A 20,627-nucleotide genomic window follows, 5' to 3' on the forward strand; every position below is an offset into this window, starting at 1 on the left:
TGTTCTGTCTTGATTTATTCAAATCACAATTATATTTATTCCATTATTTAAGAACTTGCATGGAGTAAAAAGCCAAACACATTGCAGGGCTCTGAAGGACTATGATTCCTGCATTAGTGTGAAAAGTAAATTCAAGAGGATTATAAAAGTTTTTTACCCTTAAGAAATCTGCTATGCACATAGCACTTCAAATGCATACTGTATATAGATGTGTGTGTATATATACCCCAACATTCATGTTATATCTATCAATCAATAAAATTTCATATAACACATTTTTCATAGAGTTTGTCTCAATACACTCCACAGAATACTAAATCGCCACAAAGTAAGCCAGCCAGAGGTGACAGTGGTAAGCATAAACTCCCTGGATAGCATGTAGGATGAAACTTTGGGTGGAACCATGCTCATTAAGTGGAGCCCATCCTGGCTCGGGGCGTGAAACAGATTTGATCCACACATACCCACAGTTGGGGAACTGTTTGGGAAGAAAAGCCTCCACCCAACAATTTGATTGAAATTCTTGGAACAACCCGATTAGCTGCATCTTGAGAAGGAATTAACTGTTGGCTGTAAGGTAAGAAGCATATCTGACAGATACACTGGAGCTAGTCCAAATAATGCTATGGAAGTTGGAAGCAGAATTGAAATATCCTACTTCAGAACCTTACATGATAGGCCAAAATTAAGAGTTTCAAGTAGTGAAGATGTATACCTTTTAAGGACATTGTATTAAGGGAAAGTTAACTTTCTGGGTAACTAATACATTTCAATGTGTGTTTTTGATTGGTCCAGGCAGTTCTATTTTATATTTTTAGAAAGGTTTCTGATGACATACAGTACCATCTTTACAATGGTAGGTATAGGGTATTCATGGTCTGAAGTATATCAGTATTTTCTACCATAGACTGCTGTGTGAACATCCTTATGTTTGACCAGGTTTGGATCCATGCCCATATGTCTAATTTCTTAATCTTGACATCTTGCCCCCAGCTTCGAAAATAACCTGAGATTGATTTTTTTTTTTTTTTTGTAACAATATATTGATGTGGTCTGAACCAAAGTCAACTTTATATAAATAATGCAACAGCAAAAACAGGTGGTGTGACATGCCAAGGACATGAGCTACAGTTGTGTCATGAAGCTTCCCTGTCAGAAATTCTGTAATGTTTGAGCAAAAGTGGTTCAAGGAAAAATCTTTTCCTTTCTTGGAGGTCACTTGGTAGGGTGCAGCACCATATCTGGTGCATGGATAGAGGACACATTTCACCCAGCAAACTCGCACATTGTTGTAGGTCTATTGGTAAGTAAGGGTTGCTATATGTATTTTATATGGGACAGATATGTAACTATTACAGAAATAAATTAATTTGCTTTATTAAATTATGTAATAAGAGAGAACTATTGACAATAATAACTATTTTCCCCCTCGTGTTATGACTGCACAGGTGTGTACACCATGCAGTACTGTATCATCAGCAATCACAAGCTGAAGTTGATTACAAAACCCCAGACCAGAAATGTTATTGGTCAGATTTTTTTTTTTTTTAAATGCCATTATTTTTTCCAGTGGCAGGACTGATGGGTTTCAGTTTATTAATCAGAATTACACTCTACTGAGTAGAAACCCACTGGATAAAAACGATATTGGTGTATAGCCAATCAGGTCTGAAAAGTTGGGTTGGCCCTCTGACACAGCCAATGGCACTTTTTTTGGGGGGTGGGGGGTGAAGGGGGGAGGGGGTGCTGGGATCAAGAGAATCATGGTGCAAACACTATGCCTTTGCTATGCAAAACAGCTATTGTTACAGGGGCTGCTATGGCTACTGCTGGGGATGGGCAGTACTGACAGTAAAAGGCTCAACCTGGAGCTTTCTGCGAAAACAAACACATGCATTCATTTGGCTGTATGTTATATAAACCTGTTTGTCAGCCTGAATTATTTAATAATGGTTTATTGTACAGGGTTTTGAGGATTTTTTAAATTTGAAAACATGCTGCAAATACTCAGTTTGTACAATTTTTTATTTTATTTAAAATATCTGAAATTTGCAGTTACTTTCAAACCACAAACAGGGGAGGCCACTTCAGGTAGCTGCCATGCGTTGCTAATATTAGCAAGAAAATGTACAGCATGGGTAAGAACAGCACCAGTATACTTATTAGTGCATTAGAAATATGAGAACAGAGTAATGTTAACATACTGAGGTAGGCAATATATTGGATATTTTACTCTAAGTGGTTATTTGGTGAGCTTGACAAGTGTTCTGTAATCCACAGGTGTTGCCAGCATTGGATCACATCACTTTCCCCACAAACTGTTTAGCTTTCATCTGATCAACTTTCCTGTTTTGTTTATTGTTACAGTTGTCATTGGTACTCAACTATGACAACAGGAACATATACCATAGTCTATTCTGTTTGTATTTTGTATTTAGGTCAAGTTCATGTATGCCATGGATCTGTTTCGCATGATTGTATACCCAGGATACTACAAATATTAACAGGTTTTGCACATCAATTATGTTAATACAACTGCTTTTCCAGAAGGCAGCGCATATTGTGTAGTTTTCACATTTCTTTTTTTTTTTTTTTGGGGGGGGTGGGGGGCTTTTCCACTCACCCCAATATCAAAGATGGCTTTTTTTCATCACTGACTTTCAACTGACCGAAAACATATTTGAAAATGAAGTATTAAATAATTTTTCATTCTGACAACCTTAAATTCTATGTGCTTAAGTTTTTTTTGGTTTGGTTTTGTTTTTGTAAAGAAGCGTCTTTGTTTTTCACGGTAACCATGTTCATCATTTGTCCGGTGCTTCTGATAACCTCTATTAAATTTCCGGTCTGGTTATGGCCCTGTTTACAGCTGGACTCAACCCTCTTCCCTGACTCCAAGCCCCAGAACGTGACAAAATAAAAGCACTGCAATTGTTAATAAAGCTCCTGGAACATATATCTTTGAGATATAACTGAATGGCAAAAAATGGCAAGACCCATGTTATATTAAGAATATCATGTATTGCTCAGGAAGCAGATCACCACGCATCTGCCAGATAGCATGCTGATCTGGTGCTCCTCAGAAAAAGATGGTAAAGTGAGATGAAAGAATCAGTCTGGAGCTCACACATATTCAGCTTTACTGCAAACAGACTAATGATTTGACACAAACCTTGTCTTCCTCAGAGTCAAACAGGGGGAAGTGGCAACTCAAAATTAAATAACCACTAGTTTCAGCTGCACATCTCCCACTGGGCAGATTATGCACAAGGGGAATGATCAATTGGCCATGTCACCAAACCACAAATAGCAACCATAGGCATCACACAAAACATTATACCAAAAGAAAAATAGAAACCATATACATAAAAGTTGAATAGAAACCTAAAACACGTGGAGGTGTTAGAGGCACATCATATAAAGCAACACAAATTTTATCCTTCCTTCAAACCAAAAGGCTCAATTGTGACTGGTTGTATACATCCAGTATACTTCTCTGTGAATAAGTTTATTTATTATGCGCCCACCCCTTGGAGTGATTTTTTCAATACCCCAAATTTTTGGGGAATGTTGTAGAGCCATGATCAGCTTGTGCAGAATCAAGTACAATAGCATAATCCATATTTTTGTTTTCCGAATGCTTAACAATGCATACCTTCATTCGGTACTTAGTTTGGCTGATTGTAAACCAAACCACATGTGTACTGCTGTAGTTAATAATTTAACTGATTTTCAGTACGCGGATGGGTGAAATCTTTGATATCATTGGAACTGGAGCACTGAGCACAGTGACCACAACAAAAAAATCATGGAGGCTATTGCTAATCAGAGGAGAGAACTTTGTAAAATTGTTACACACACTGCCTGATGGCCACCAAAAAGGAGACAAAATATTAATTGTCAGGAGACTTGACGTGACATTCCTCCAGATATATAATCACAGCAGCTCCCTCAAATAATAGGGTAACCAGTCTGTACCCCAGAAATGATAAGAGACATAATTTCCACCTTCATTTAACAGTGAAGAGGTTGGCCGTTGGGAGCCAAGTTGCGCTTGATTGACTGTGACACATTTTTTATGCATGTACCAGGAAACTGTGTAATTGCTTAGGCTGCCTGATTCCAGGCGATCATCACTGCTCATAACTCATAATGGCATCCTACTACAGAGATGTAACATGTATGGTAGGTATACCAAGTTTTTTTGACCAGAATGCAAAGTCTCAAGATTCCATTGACCTTAAGCAAGAACTCCAGGACCTGTGGATACAAAACTGCTCCATAACACCAAAGATCCAACCAGATCCGCGAACTTTCTCCCAATGCCAAATCTACCGCTGGTGTGTGTGGCAAGAAAGCTACATTTCTATCATCTGACCATAATGGCAATCAAAGTTTCAGTGCTGATACCTCCTGTCAACCTGGTAGTTGGCCATGTAGTGGTGAGACTTTGTAATTTTAGTATGTATAAGAACCACAGTATGAGGCCGAAGAGCATGGCTGCTTTTTGTGTATTAGAAGCTCCATTGGTGGCCCTTCAATGTCTGGCTAAGACCATAGATGTTTCCCAATAATCCTTTGCAATTAAATTTCAGCACTCCACTGATAGAGAGGCGATTGCAGACACACACAAAGTAGAGTGTTCATGGCACAAAATCCACCCCACAATTACCTATAGCGCACAATTACCCCTAAGGCACACAATACACTAAACATTGAGCACATCTCATCACTTTCTTGTTTTATTCTTGAAACTCTGTTTATTTTTGTATTATATCACATTACATTCATTCAGTGGATTCATTCATTTAGTTGAAACATTCATTGAGATTCATGTGAGGCAGAATCAGAAAATGGCCAATAACAGCTGCCTGGTGAGAAGACTCCTTGGAAAGGGGGCCAGGGACCTCTGTAAAACAATGTTTGTAAAAAGAGCATATTGTATTTCTCACATTGATAAATATTTTCTATGTCTACGTGACTGAAATGTGTGTTTTCACAATTGAATCTTTTCCTCTTTTGTTTGCAAACCAAACCTTCCCACCATTTGGGATGGTCATTTTTCAGTAGCCCACTGCTGCAATGTCCCACTGTCGATTCAGGACTCAGGAGGGCCGAGGAAAGCATGCATTCTCTTCCAAAGCGCATGCTGCCAGCAGCCAATCCAGCTGGCTCAAACCCTACCTCCCTCCCTCCCTGGTGATGATATGGCCAATTACATATAGCCCAGCAGGGGGCCATGCATCATTCATTGGCCAGTTTAAGGTAGTGTGGTTCATTTTCAAATGTAGTTACTGATGCGCAGAAACAAATATTTTGTGGGATGAACAGTTTTGGAAGAGGAACCTAACAGAATTGATCCACAAATCCATCAGAAATATTGGTGATGATCAGAGAGTGGAATAGACTGAGTGAGAGAGAAAAACAATCAGATGAACAGAAGAAATGACAGATGTCAGCCCCACCGCTTTGGTAGACGGAAGACAAGTACCCTAGAAAATGGGCTTTGGATAGGGTGGATAACACCTTGCTACCCTGAGGAAGGTTCTGCAAGAACAACCTCACATCTCAGATAAGCAACAATAGTACATTGTGAGCTCTAATGAGCTATGGCTGTTGTTCTTGAGGTGGTGAGTGAGTGATGTGGCTGAGGTGTGCCAGTTTAGTGTAATGGTTTGGGAGCTGTTGTAACTTGGATGCTGCCGGCTTGATTCCTAGACGAGGCACTGCCATTGTATCCTCAAGCAATGTAGCGGCCCTAATTTGCTTCAGTGGAAGTCTCCATTTTGACGTTGTCATGTCGTATACGGCAGGCACAAATGGCAATACCTGACCTTCATAACTCCAAAACCAAACTTTAGCTATTTGCTGAGACTAAATTGAATATCTTCAGAGTTGGCATGTGACATTTAGAACCTATGCTCACACCTAATTACTGATTTCACGAAAATGCTGTACCCCAGTTTTAAATTAATTGTAAATGTGTGGAGGACTTCTGAATAAGCTTTTACACTTGTTGGGACAGAATTCGGCAGCAGGATAAGCTCATCTGTACACAGTCTACATTTTATTCACAGAGCTGATTTAACGGAAGGGAGGTGAACAGCGCAGGTTTCATGGGCACATGGCAAATAATCTGATTGCTTAGCCGTGAAACGGCGGTTCCTTTGGAGCGAGTTGGTGGTAGCGTTTTCAAGGAGGCGTTTTCGAGCAATATTTCATGGATGCATTCATTAAAACGTCAGTGGAACACATTGCAGCACCAGTGGAAAGAGGAATGAGTTTCTGCTCGCTCCGCAAGACGTGGTAATCGCACCCGCGAATGCAGAAACAGCAGTTCAAGGACAACACTCGCTGAAAAAAGAAAAAAAGGGAAGAAAAAAAATCAATGAAAGCTTTTGCATTTCTTGCCTTTGTTGAAGAGTGTAGCGTAAGCCGTGCACAAACTCATAAATAAACCATTTTCTGCTGATCGGGGCCCTGGAAGAACAAGGTCCTGGACAGCTGGTTAATCGAAATATTTACTAAGCAACGGGTTCGTGTGCTGCGCAGACCAGCGGTGGAACGGGAAGCAATGGCTGTCGCAAATCTGGATGTAGGAATTATTCAAACGCTGTAAAAGGCAAATGAGCTCTGGGTAAAATTTTGATTTGTAAACGTTAGTGTGTTGATTATAAAGCGAAGGAGATTAAATTGTTACACGATGCCCTTGCTGGACCTCTTTAGGATAGCCTGCTGTCTGTAGGCGTCACATTCGATGGATATGAAAGCTCGCAGAACAGGGCAACAAGAGTGGTCCTGCAAATCACAATTAATTATAATAAATAATGACATGTGTTGACTTCTATCTGAGCAAAGGCAAATCATTTTGAAAATGAAAGTTCTTTAAGGCTGTTGACTGCGGCATAAGGAGCCATAGATGTACATTAGCACAATTTGATTTCAAAGAGTATTTATTCCAAGCACAGTTGGAATAGTTTCAGCAGAACTCATAGCAGAAGCAGATAACCTTTGGGTTTGAATGACCGGGCTTGTCAAAGGGCTCGATGTTCTACCTGAAAGAACGCACAGAGGCTGGCAGCGTTGGGGGCCCAGCGGTCTGTCCACAGTTGCCCAAGGAAGCCCCCTCCCTCCAGCACATCAGGCTGCGGGAAGAGATCAATGGGGCCAACGACAAGGCTGCAAATGGTGGAATGATGGCAGTAATCACAACCTCCCAGATACCCAGTTTCTGCTTAAGGTGAGGGTTAAAATAGAAGTGCAGCGTTCTTATCACCCTGCCCCCCTGGTCATCACAGATGATATAGTTCTAGGTGTAAATGAAGGACAAATACATTATTGGCAGTATATGCTGTGACTCGTAAGCACATTAATAATGTAAATATTTACATTTGCTGCCTAAATGCTGGACCGCACAATGTTGTTTTACACTGATACGTCAGTGCCATCTACCGGCAGGAAGAGAGCTAATTCGGTGGCGTTTATATGCTGTCTGTGTGCAACACTGCACTCTGCTGGACAGAGCAGCACAGGACCTGGTTTTCTGCTGGCCAGAGATGGTACTTCCGTACACTGACACACTGTAATCGTGTACGGGTACACCATTTGTCCTCGAAGTGTAGCGCAATCATTTTAGGCGTAGCACTCTGCATGGGTGCGAGGGCAGCAAGGATGACTCAAGAGGCACAGTGAGCGCAGGGCGTGCAGTCCAGTGGTCAGGGAACTGCGCTTACTCAAAGGTTGTGGGTTCGAGTTTTGGGGTGCTGAAATTATACCCTTTTGCAAGGTTCTTAACCTGAATTGTGTCAGTAAAGAATATCCTCATTTATAAAAATAAAAAAATCCAAAATCGGGATGAGGTGTAGGGCAGCCAACTTTCAAGCCGTATAAAACCCCCCTTGTGCAGCTGGGGGTTCGATCCCTTGCAACTGCCCCTGTTGAGCTGAGATCCCAGCCTTTTCCCTGTTGGAATAACTCAAAAATATGAAAGGGGGGGGAGGGGAGGGGGGCAGACTGTCTGCTCTCCATTTAAGAAAATGTAATATCTGTAAACCTCCGTGGATAAGAGCTAAATGCTAATTTCTGAAATGTAAATTTAATGTAACTAGAAAAACAGGGGAGAGGAGAGAAAATGTTATACCAATTTTGCATCCCTGCTGTGGAGTAAAGTTATTCTAAAAGGTGGCTAACAGCATGAGATGGCGAAGTAAACAGACTCCAGACCAGGAGGCCCACGTGAGCGAGCGTTATTACTTCTGAAAGGATTACGACTCCGCAGCAGCTAAAACTGGCTGCTTCTCAGTCCGTCTCTCCTGTGCAGGCAAAGACAATCTGTATCCTGACAAAAGCAGAACCGCGGTGCCTGGATTTTTACCAAACTGACAAAGTGGCCGTAGCTCATTTCTGGGGTTATGGGTTGTACATTAAGCTTTGGGTGTCCAATTTTGCAGCAATCACTGAACCTCTGAAGTAGTCGTCTGAAGAAAACCGCCAAGTTCAGTTGAACGGAACCGTACCGTGTGGCTTTTAAGCAGTCAAAGGCTAGCCTGCCTCGTGAAGCTGTTCAGAGCTTTCTGAGTTGGCTGTTGATGGCCTTGATGAGGGCTCAGGAGCTGCTAGGAGCAAACCACTCTAAAAAAAACTAAAATGCTGGGGATGCATTATTCAAAGAAGCATCACAATGTGTGCTCCGCACTACACTGTCTGGTCTGGTGTGCAGCATTTAGCTTAATGCTGAATTAATGAATGAATGCTGAAAAACATTAATTATGCGATAAATTATTTGGAATTCCCCGATCTATACATTCATAGAGAAGTAATAAAAAAAGATCCCTGGTTTATGTCCATGGAAATATGGATGTGATCATGAAATTTATCAGCTGTCTATCAGCTGCAATTCTGATATTTCACTGGAAAACCTGACATAATGTCATAAAAAAACAAAAACTGCCAGCTCACCTTTATTCCAGTTAAGGTATGTGCTACTAGCCATTCAGTTGGTTCCCTACAGGAGTAAATCTCCATACTGGTGATTACAGTTTATGAAGACAGTAAGGCCTACATATTATAGATATTTCCAATACATTGTCATTCCTGTATCATCAAAACATTTGAAACTGAACATTTTACATGCTTTAGTCCTGCATGCTCATCGTTGGTGCATAATAGTTATAGTACTTGCTAAGAATTTTCCTAGTGGAATGAGCAGCAGTACTATGCATCCAGCAAGACACCGAAAGTGGATCTGAATGACCTCATTGTTAGAGATAATCATCACAGTATAAATGTACTCTATAGTACAGCCCTATGTACTGGGATGGCAGGTTTTCTATGTGTTGGGGGGAAACCCAATGCATAAATCACATACAGAATACAGTAATGGATTCACATTTTTGAATATTTGTTTTCCAAAGACAATTATGATTGCATGTGCATAAGAATGCAAATACATGTGTGCTTTTGGGTCTGTGTGTGTGTGTATGTGTGTATTTTTGAGCATATGTATGTTTGTGTGAGTGTGAGTGTGAGTGCGTGCGTGCATGAAGGTGTGTGTCCTGGTGTGTTTTGTGTACTGTACATGTATAGTCTCTCTGGTTCTCTGTGCCTCGGTCCTGGAGCCTCATCCTGCTTGCAGCGATCCTATCAGCGGCATAAGCTGCTGCTGTTTCCAGCAAGCGCTTCCCCTCTCCCTGCTTTTATAAAGTCGCCGTTGCCTATTCACTCAAGTACCGCGGAGTGTTCCTCCCAACAACCAGAGAATTTTCAACGTGGGTAATTTTCCGTAAACTCCCCACAGGGCAGAAGCACTCACCCGCTGCGCCTGGTCGCCCCCTGTATCCGCTCGCCCGCTGCCCCTCCCGGGTCCTCCCATCTCACTCCCATCTCTCTTAACCATCCTCTCTCGCTGAATAAGCAGTCCCCAAAAACACCGAGTACGCTGAGGGCGAAATCAATAACAGCGCCTTGTGACCATGACGACAGACAGGCCCGAATCCAAAAGCGCTGCATCGAAGCCAAAAGCCATTTTGCATTTACCGCGTATAATTTTGGGGAAATTAACAGCGGCTTTTCGACTGAAGCCACTTACAGTGAGTGCGTTTTAACATGGCCATAAAACCACTGCTAGCGATAGCGATCGCTAGAGCCATAACCGAATCTGATCCATCCCAGGGATGCAGCCCACAGGACCTGTACAACAAAGCAGCTTCAATGGCTGAGAAAAAGTGATGCTGTGGTATTTAAATTAAGTTGTAACTGAAAATAGTGCCTTTATTTTCTTCAGGATTCCTATAACGTGGTTTTCGGAACTGTAAGGCAGATATAAACTAATGTCTTTAAGGATAAGCTGCTGACTTATATTTCATTTCTCACAGGCAGGACGAAAGTCAGACAGCCGATGGGACTCTCTGTACAGCTTTGAGAAAATAATGTACTAATAATTATATGCGCACAGCATCATTTATCCAAACATGGGTGTGCTTTGCATTCTTTCCTGGCTCAGAATGTCACAGTCAGCACATTGAGAAACCGTCCCTGTTCTACTAAAAAATGCAAGTTGTCAAAAAGGAGGACAAGGCCCTGTTAGAAATTTTTTCTTGTTTGGGTCGGTCCCGCTTCTCCTTGTTGTAGAAGACTTCTCACAGCATCCTATTAATGAGTTTTTTTGGGGGAGATTATGCGGGTGTAGCGTCAAACGGCACCTGTGTAAACAGGGACGGAGTCAGAGCAAACGGCAGCGCGTTTCCCTCGCCGCGCCGTGCCGCTTTGCACACAGCCCTCCCCTGCAGCGAGTCTTCTGGGGAACTTCGCCCTTAATAAACACCGCCTAATCAGACCCGCAGCCACGCACCCACGCCAGCCAAGAAAGGCCTCCGGTAGAATTTTGGTTCAGATGAAATGGATAGCAGGAAAAGGAGCTCCAGGAGCTCCAGGGCTCTTACTAAGAACCTCGAGTCCTCACATGGGCTCTTCACAGTTAGTCAGCCTTGCAGCTGTGTGCTGAAGGGAAGATTCACACGCTAGTTCCAAGGATGTAAAGACCGTCTATTTACAGAGATCACCGTTGTTCACAGTAGCGACGCGTCTTGCATACATGCTGTCTGTTGATGGCAGTTTAAAAAGAAGTTTTTTTATGGTCATGCGACGTTGCTCGGACAGCTTTATGTATTTATCCTGTACTATGTGTTTTGTTCTCTGAGCTCATTTGAAGAACTGATCCACCCACATCAGGCTGAGCAGCTGCGGTTGCCACGACAACTTCAAAAGGAAGAAATAAACACCAAGACACAAAAGGCTTGTCACAAGGTACCAGGCCCTGCGGTCAATCAGAGAATCAGAGCACCAGAAGATCTTCAAAGAGCGTATTCCCAAAACTTTGACAAAAAATGCTGCAACTCAGACAAAAGAAAATGGGACAGGAGACAAAAGACTGGCCTCACCAAAATACAAAGGTGTTAATGTCAAATGGCTGATATAGGGACACGTGGACAGAGCACAACACGTGCACAGAGCCTGCACTGGTGTGACTCCCCTACAGGGAATCTCTTCCTGAATGAAAGGTGAGCATCTAGAACCCTGTTACTCAAATCATGGTCCTTCGCAGCTGAGAACTGCAGGTTTTCCACCCTCCCTTTACCTGGGAGTCAGGCGTGAACACAGCCTGGCCAATCAGTCGCACTAATAGCTCAGTGAATTACCCGGGAGAAAAGATAACCTGCGCTGAATTTCGATTCCAGGACCAGATTTCAATATTCATGCTTTACGCAAACAAGGTCCATGTTAACTTCATAGCATCCCCAAACTAGCGCATTGAATCATTGAAATCTTAACTATACAAAGGTGAAAACATGGCATGTAAACAGAATTTTTTGGCACTGTAAATACATTTTTTTTTAAAACTTGTGATATGGCCCAGTCATTCTTTTCATACACTGCAAACTACTAGATCAGAGCTACTCAAATTCAGGTCCTGTGGGCTGCTGTGTCCGCAGGTGTTTAGTTCATTGTTCTATGCCTGATTTCCCTAACGAGCTTACTTGCTGAGCCAAGGACGTAAAGTAATTAGTGAAATCAAGTGATGTAGTGCATGGTTGGAGCAAATACCTGCAGACAGAACCTGGAGTTGAGTAGCGCTATACTAGATTGCCTAGGATGCTTTTGCTGCAAGTACAGCGGCAAATAACAGAGAGAATTCTTTGCACATAGATTTCAAAACTGTATTGCACAAGCTCAAGAGAATAAGTCCAAACCTTTTTGTCCATGGAATGTTTTGGGCAAACGGGTGACAGAGCTGACGTTCCTCAGCTCTTCATCACAAGGCTACAGGAGGCGTTTTGTTGTCAGCATTAGTTGAGCAGCATCCTTAGCTCCAAGGCTCCACTCTTGCCATCTCCAAGCCAATAAAGAAACATTTCAGCCCCAATGCCTCCGACGCCCTGCTCCTCACATTCTCAGGCCAATATCCCTCTGTATGGGTCATCAACTCCAGTTAGGGCAAAAAAAAATTTTTTTTAATCACCTCTGGTGGCTTTTGATTGTAAAAAAAAAAGAAAAGGTCCAGAGACAGCAGATGTGTTCCCAAAACAGCCAGGTACCTGGTACCTGTTAGGCGAGCTACTTTCACATTTTTCACAGAACAGCCCTGCTGCATGTGCAGTTTTGACTGCTCTGGTTGGGGGCCCCATCTGGGGCAATTGTTTGCTGGCTGATGGTCACCATGGTGACTGGGAGACAAGACAGACCAAATGTGTCGGTCTAGTTTGGTTTGCCAGCCTGTTGCTACCTTACAACCCAGGATAGAGGATTTCTGAGACCGTGACAACATTTTTTCTTTTTAAAAAATATGTTTTTGTGAATTCATCAATCAATTGCTTGAAGGTTCTTAAAAATATGTGCGTGCAAATATCTGTTATGCAGTTCATGTTGATTGGACATTTTATGCAAGCAATTTGCAGTACTATGCTTGACATGTGGTCATGTTAATAAAGCATATTGATCTAGAATTTGCGTCTATACCAACTGTAAAAAATGGCTGCGGTCCAGATACAGACACACTGACACTATGCCTGGAATTTACACTCCACAGCAAATTTGAACATCCTGCTGTACATGCTTAATGTGACCGGTAACAATTCAGGGAGATGTGTACAACTTAAGGGACAAGGGTGTACTTGGTTTTGAGAGTGAGATTGCATAAATAGGCAGGGCTACTATATGATATCAGTGAATCAATCATTTTGTCTTACTGTGGAGAACAAAACCTTTTGATAGGTTCAGGCAGATCAGTGACTGACAACTCAGTGAATCAGTGACTGACAACTTTCACTGAGTTCCGAGAGGCACAAAGAGGTGCTTGTTTTACAGATCTTTCTGCCCCATGTAGGCATGGTGCAGGCAGTGCAAACACAACTCCCCCTACCGAAAATTCAATGCCACCCGCAGAGAACCTCTCCCCTGTCTGTCAGGGCATCTGCACCAATGAAGCGGGAGGGAGAGCGGAGCCCTGCCCATCGTTTCCCAGGCATTATCATGCTGCACAACCTGCGCAGACAGAAGGCAATAAATCGGAAAGTTAATTGAGAAGCAAACAGCATTATTTATAATCCCCAGCAGCTCAGTCAGGCCTGGGCGATTAGAGCGCTGGAGGGAAGGTGTGGGGGCCTGATAAACACGGAGCTGTGTGTGAGGCGCACGCACACACATACACACACACACACACACACACACACACACAACACGCATGCACAAACATACACACGCACACACATACACACACACACAAGCATACACACACACACAAGCATACACGCGCACACACACACACATGCACGCACAAGCATACACGCACACACACACACACACATACACGCGCACACACACAAGTGTACACGCGCGCACACGCACGCACACAAACATACACGCGCACACACACACGCATGCACGCACAAGCATACACGCGCACACACACACACACACACATACACACACACGCACGCACAAACATACATACATGCATGCACGCACACATACACACACACACACACACACACACACACACACACACAAGCATACACGCGCACACACGCACGCACGCACACATGAATGCACGCACACACAAGCATACATGCATGCACGCACACATACACACACACACACACAAACATACACACGCACACACATACACACACACACACACACAAGCATACACGCGCACACACACAAGCATACACACACACACACACACAAGCATACACGCGCACACACGCACGCACGCACAAGCATACACGCGCACACACACATACACACACACATGCACAAAAACACACACACACACACACACACAAACATACACGCGCACACACACACACACGCACGCACAAGCATACATGCACGTGCGCGCGCACGCACAAGCATACATACATGCATGCACGCACACACACACATGCACATACATACACACACACACACACACACACACACACGCACATACATACATATACACGCACACACACACACACACACACACACACACACACATACTCAGTCTTTATTCTCCAGTATCAATTATCCACCAGTTGTTGTCACCCCATTCCAAGATACAGGCATGTGTTTCACACAGTTTTCTCTCATGCCTCTCTCTCTCACCCTGTCCTGATCTCTCTACTCTCCATGTGATATCATCCTGCTCCATCCCTGTTCTTCCTATGCTCTCTTCGGTTGTCTCTCTCCTCTCTGATATCACTCAGTTGTCTCTCTGCTCTCTGATGTCACTCAGTTGTCTCTCTGCTCTCTGATGTCACCCTGTTTTCTCTGTGCTCTCTGACACCCGCCTGTTATCTCTCTTCTCACCTTACTTCCTGAACTCAACAATGAAGAGATGAAAAGACCCGTTATTTCCTTCGTCTCAGTGTTCAAGTTCATTAAGCTCATTTACCTTAAACCCCTACCTCAACCATAACCATAACCCTGAACATAGCCCCAGTCCACTAACCCTAATCATATTAATATTTCACCTAACCACCAAAAGTGTAAAGTCATATTTTAAGAGGGCTGATCAAACAATCTAAATGTAATTAATATGATGAATTATACAGGTTCATATCTCTAAAGTCATTTATCATGAAAATAATATAATATAAAATAATAAAAAACACAAAATACACAAGGCAATGGTCTTACCTCCTGAAAGTGAAAAATTGGGTCAAGGTTCGGGCTAGGGTTAGGGTTTGGGGAAAATTAAGGTTTAGTTCATTTTTGCTGGTGCAAAGTGACACTGGTCATAATGTTTCCCAGGGTGGTGAATGCTTGTTGAGAAGCAGGCTTCAAAGTGCTGGTCGGGATATGCTGGGAGAATTATCTAGAATTTGCAAAAAGGGTGGAGTGCACCTGTCCGACCTACAAAAACTATGAGTGTAGACTAAAACTGTAAGTGTGGACCTGTCAGTCAGCCTCTCTTGTCACCTGGCTTCTTTCAGTGTCAGTGGCATACAGCTACAACTGACATGCGGTTTGAAGAGCATCTCCCTCAAGTGTGTGATGGCTGGAAAAAAAGGGGCATAAATCATGGCCTCCGTCAGGAGGCTGAAGCTGTGTCATGTAAAATGAACGCAGATGCAAGCCCAGCATTATCGCTCTCTCTTTTTTACGGAGTGCGTGAATGAGCCAGCTGTCACCTCGAGCAACAGGATGCTAATCTAGCTGAATGGCAAGCTCAGCACTGACAACAGGCTCCGGAATACCTCCAACAGTTACACAGTCAAAGCACGCATTCTATGGTGTGACAGGGAAGGGACAGATACAGGGAGGAGCTGTCACAACCTTCGGAGGACTCATCTTACCAACCTGAAATTTCATCTACAGTGTAGTCACAGCAAAAGCTGTGAGAAGATTAGAAAGAACCAAGTGGTGGGCTGGCACCCAAGTTTTACAGGACCATGTGGGTACCTGACCCAGCAATGTGGTTTTGCAACAGAAGACTTTGTTGATATAATCTCAACCTGCGTAGAGTGCAAGATGAAGTTATCCACTGGGAGGAACCCCTTTTTCATAGTCGTCTAGAATTTGCAGAACACGCGTGTCAGACTCCAGTCCTGAAGGTTTGCAGTGCCAGTGGTGGTCAGTGATAGCAGCCCTGCAAATTAGTAATACTGGGCAGATGGCAGTGGTATGTTTAGACAAATTTGGGACAACTAATTCTTGACCTGCCTTGAATGTGAAATAGTGTTATCCACTGTAAGGCACCACGTATGGTGGTCAGGAAGAATGTAGGAGAAATAACAGGCGAAAGGACTTCTTTGTTTTGCTTTTTTGTAAAAAAAAAAAAATATATTTTTTTTTAAATGACCAATGACCAAGAGGTCATTCTTCTCCTCTTTGATTATTGATCACAAATAGGGTATTACAACTACAAATATCAGTGCCAGGGATAAGTTAAAACTCACAAGCTTTCTTGTTGGGGCTGGGTCTGTGACTGTGGGACATTGTTGCGCCAGTATATTTTGGGACGTGATAAAAAGGCCAGGCCGAGGCTTGGATTGTGATCTCAGGGGAGACTCTGTGATCTCACGGCTCTGCTTACTTCATTCACAGGAATAAGCATGAAGTGGCTGCTTCGCTCATTTGTCGCTACGCATTTGCTCATCATCAGGCTCAATGAGATGAAAAACAGCCTCATTTCACGTCAACTGGAGCAAAATGAGACCATTATGGGCCTGTGGCTGCCAGCCGTTTGAAATTAAGTATGAAATTCACTGCTGCTCAAGGGGGTTCCTGTTCGGGGCTGAGAAGGTACTGAAACAACCTGTCATTTTTGGGAATATTCTTACTTTGCTGTTTTTGTTGTCACAGAGAAGGATGCTTTGTTGTAAGCACTTGTGTTATCAGCATATAACAATAAAACTTGACCTTGACATTGACGCATCAAACCTTTTTTTTTTTTTTTTTTTTTTTAAAGAAAAAACCTGCCAAGAATAGAATCTGCCCCATGGACTGTATGTTAAAGCCAAATATGAAAGGTCTTCCTTCAACTCCACTCAATGTGAGCTTAACTGTAATCTCCAGTATTTAAAAACACAGAATGGCGATACCACATGTTTTGGTGAAGAACACTTTTGGGTGTCTACACTCTCTTAAATTGGAAAAACTGACAGTGGGGTCGCGCATGAAAGCAGCTGTGGTTGCAGATAGTTGGCCATTCAAAATTAGGGTGGACGGACGGATGGACGGAGATATACAGACAGACACATAAGCTCAAACAAACAGTAGTTCACTATTATAATAATAACAATAATAAAAATGCAGTGCGGACTACAGCGGCGTCCCTGCGTGCGCGTGGGGCCGCCGCTGTCTGTGGTCCTGCAGTTCTCCTACAGGTAGGTTGCTGGAATTCCTGGGGTGCTGAAGGGACAGCGCACCGTCACCCTTCATGGCAAGATAACACATAAAACAGAGTAGAGATCAGGGCATAAGATCAGGGCATAAATAAGTCTACTTAAACAAGAGGATGTTATTTTTGTTTTGTTCTTTGTTTTCTCATTGAAAAATACATTTAACGATGAATTACTTCGGGCGCAATTTCCACGGTATAGCTTTAATTGTAGGCTACTGATTATGTTGGTTCTCACCTGTCTTAATAGGAATATAAAATATTTAAGATAAATCAATTTAGTCCTATCTATCAATATGGTAATGATTAAGGCTCGGAATATGGTTAAGATGGTTACAGGATTAAGGCTATGTTTAGGAGCTAGGGTTAAGGACAATGGTTTCTTTAAAAATAAAAATATATTTTAAACAACCGGGATGTCAGAAATGCCAACAGAAGACGTCCTGAAGCACTCCTGAATCTTTGATTTGAACTTAACTTAAATTGAAATTACCATACAAGGCAAAAAAATTGCCTCTTCTATGATAGATACGCAGAAATACGCAACATACGTTGAGAGTATGCCTATCACTTAAAAATGGTGCTTGCTATCAAATGAATATTCAAAATGGATAGCAAACTGAAGTTAAACTATTATTACAGCAGTATAAGCAGCCCTGGAGATTAATGCTGCAAGGGCCAGCTGTGATGATTGCTCGAACCTCACACTCAAAATGTAGCGATGAAAGGAAAGACTGAGTGTTGAGATTTAATTCATCTGAAAAACGCTGCCTTCAGCTCTCATTTCGGCAACTGGCGCAAATGTGCCGGCGAGATAAGATCGGTTTCATTTTATAGCCTATATTTTGTTCCTGCTGCGGTTCTCGGTGTTGGGATAATTGAGACTGCAAAGTTGGCGACATTCATCACTTAAATGGTTTGCTGTTGCGTCAGAATTGTTTGGCTGCTTACGCGGGACTGGTATTGTTCACTGGCTCAATTTTGACACCAGACTGATTGTCTTGACACGTTGCCTCTGGTTAGCCTGCGCCGAGGCAACAAAGAGTCGTGACTGATTAGATTACTGGGGTGGTCGAATTCGGCATCTTCTGGCTGAACCATGAGACGTCCTGGGCGAGAAGGGCAGCCGGCAAGCTCTTAATTGCCTGCAGCCAGCACCAATAACTGTGGACAGCTCCTATACCTTTCACTGATTGGCTGGGCATCGTTGGTGTTGAACTCCTCTGGGCATGTTCACGTCCATGTTACTGGTGATAGGAGAGCTTAGCGGTGTGCTTGTTCCCCAGCGTATGTGTATGCACATGTATGTATATGGTTCAGTATTTTTTTTCAATCTTCACATTTGCAAAAAAAATAATAATTTTTATATGTGACAAATGTTTTTTTATCTGACAAAAGTTTCATTTGTGTAAAATTTTTTTGTTCAGTGTCCTGTGATAAACTGGTCACTTTAAGATCAAACATTTTTTAAATAAGTGTTTTAAATAAGTGTATCCCCTGGTTGGGGATCGAATATTTGTGTTTCATTGTAACTTGACAATATGTGATGCATATCCAACCACAGCATTCATGAACTCACTAAATAACATGATGGAGCCACACGCTTTTATTAAGATCCTCCACACTATAATTTCATTCCCTGCAGGCAGTTTGCTTCCAGATTTTACAATTAATAGATTGCCAGCAATCCAAATGGTGTCATAAATTTGCTATGCAGCAATCATCTATTAAACATACATTTTAATATTAACAATATAATATTTAGTGTGGTTTATAACACCATGGGTGCAAACTGTAATTTACCATTCTGTAAATAAGTTAAAATGCAGTCATATCAAAACGTCTGCTACCCAGCATCATGTGGCCAGTCCCACACCCGTGATGGCACTGCTCCTTGAGGCAGGAAATGGATTGTAGTGTAAGCGCGGACCCTCATATGACGCCAGTGTGTCACTGTGAACTTTAGAATTTAATTAATTTGAATTTAATTATGAACCTTTTAATTTAAAATTGAAAGTTTTTTTGACAAAACACTGGGAAATGATGCTTTCCTGAGAATAAATACTTCTGCTCTGCAGCCTTTAGTCTGTAAGCATTTATCAGACACATTTTGTATTGTACAACCTCCTGCTGTCTCTTGTGAACTGTTTGGGAAAGTGATGGATGTCTGGTGCATGTCAGAACATACTCTTCATTGGTATCAATTTATTTTCAAAATGAAGTCTGTCTACCGTTAGTGTGGTTCTGGCCTATACTTCATTTAGATCCATTTTAAACAGTGACATACATTAACCATTAACAAAGGCAATGTGAGGAAAGACAGAAATGAACTGGCAAGAAACCAATCTGGGAAATATATTCTATTTTATAAACAGGCAATGATTATAATGAACTTCATTTAACAGAGAAAAATTAAAAAGTAGGGTGGCAGGACAATAGCTGGGAGAGCCTCACTCACTCATTCACTATTCAATCATTCACAAGTGATTCACTCGCCATTTGCTCACTATTCACAATTCACTCCCTCACTCACTATTCACTCACTCGCTCACTCACTCGGTATTCACTCACTATTCACAATTCTTTCACTTACTGAAATGCCACACTACTCTGTGAGCATTTAAAATTTGTAACCGGCTTCACAGTAATGATGCAGCAAACATACAAGGGCCCCCCTCATATTAAATGTATCATTTATTTGTCCAATAACATCTCTTCCATTCTGACATTCCCAGGACACCTGTTCTGTGTCCTTTGATCCAGAACCAGAATCCAGAAGTCCCCATGCAGTTTGGTCTCTGACAATCTTTCTGTGAAGTGAAGTAAGCAAGTACAAGAAGTGCATATTATTGGGCACCAACCAGCTCAAAGAGCCTCTGCAGGGTTTCTGTCTCCAGGACTCTGGCTGTCATTTTTATCCTCCCTAAATTCCCTTACTTTTGAAACATAGCCTGCTTGACTATCTTTGTCACACTTTCATGCTTTGAACGTAATGTTAAATATGGGTTGTGATTATAGCCATGAGCACTCACAAACACCAAACATACAAAAGCAGTCGTGCACATGGTTAATCACAGGCAAACTGTGCAGCACAAGGGCGGTTTTAGCCCCCAGAAAGAATCTTCACCCCAGAGCAGAACTACTCCACACGGTTTATGGGAGCTGTCCGGTTCTGAAGCGGGGAAGCAGCTTCTATTAGGGGTACATTCATCCTGGCCAGTTGGCTGGGAAGTAAATGTGTAAT

This window comes from Anguilla rostrata, chromosome 15, assembly GCF_018555375.3.
Source record: "Anguilla rostrata isolate EN2019 chromosome 15, ASM1855537v3, whole genome shotgun sequence".
Lineage (NCBI taxonomy): Eukaryota > Metazoa > Chordata > Actinopteri > Anguilliformes > Anguillidae > Anguilla > Anguilla rostrata.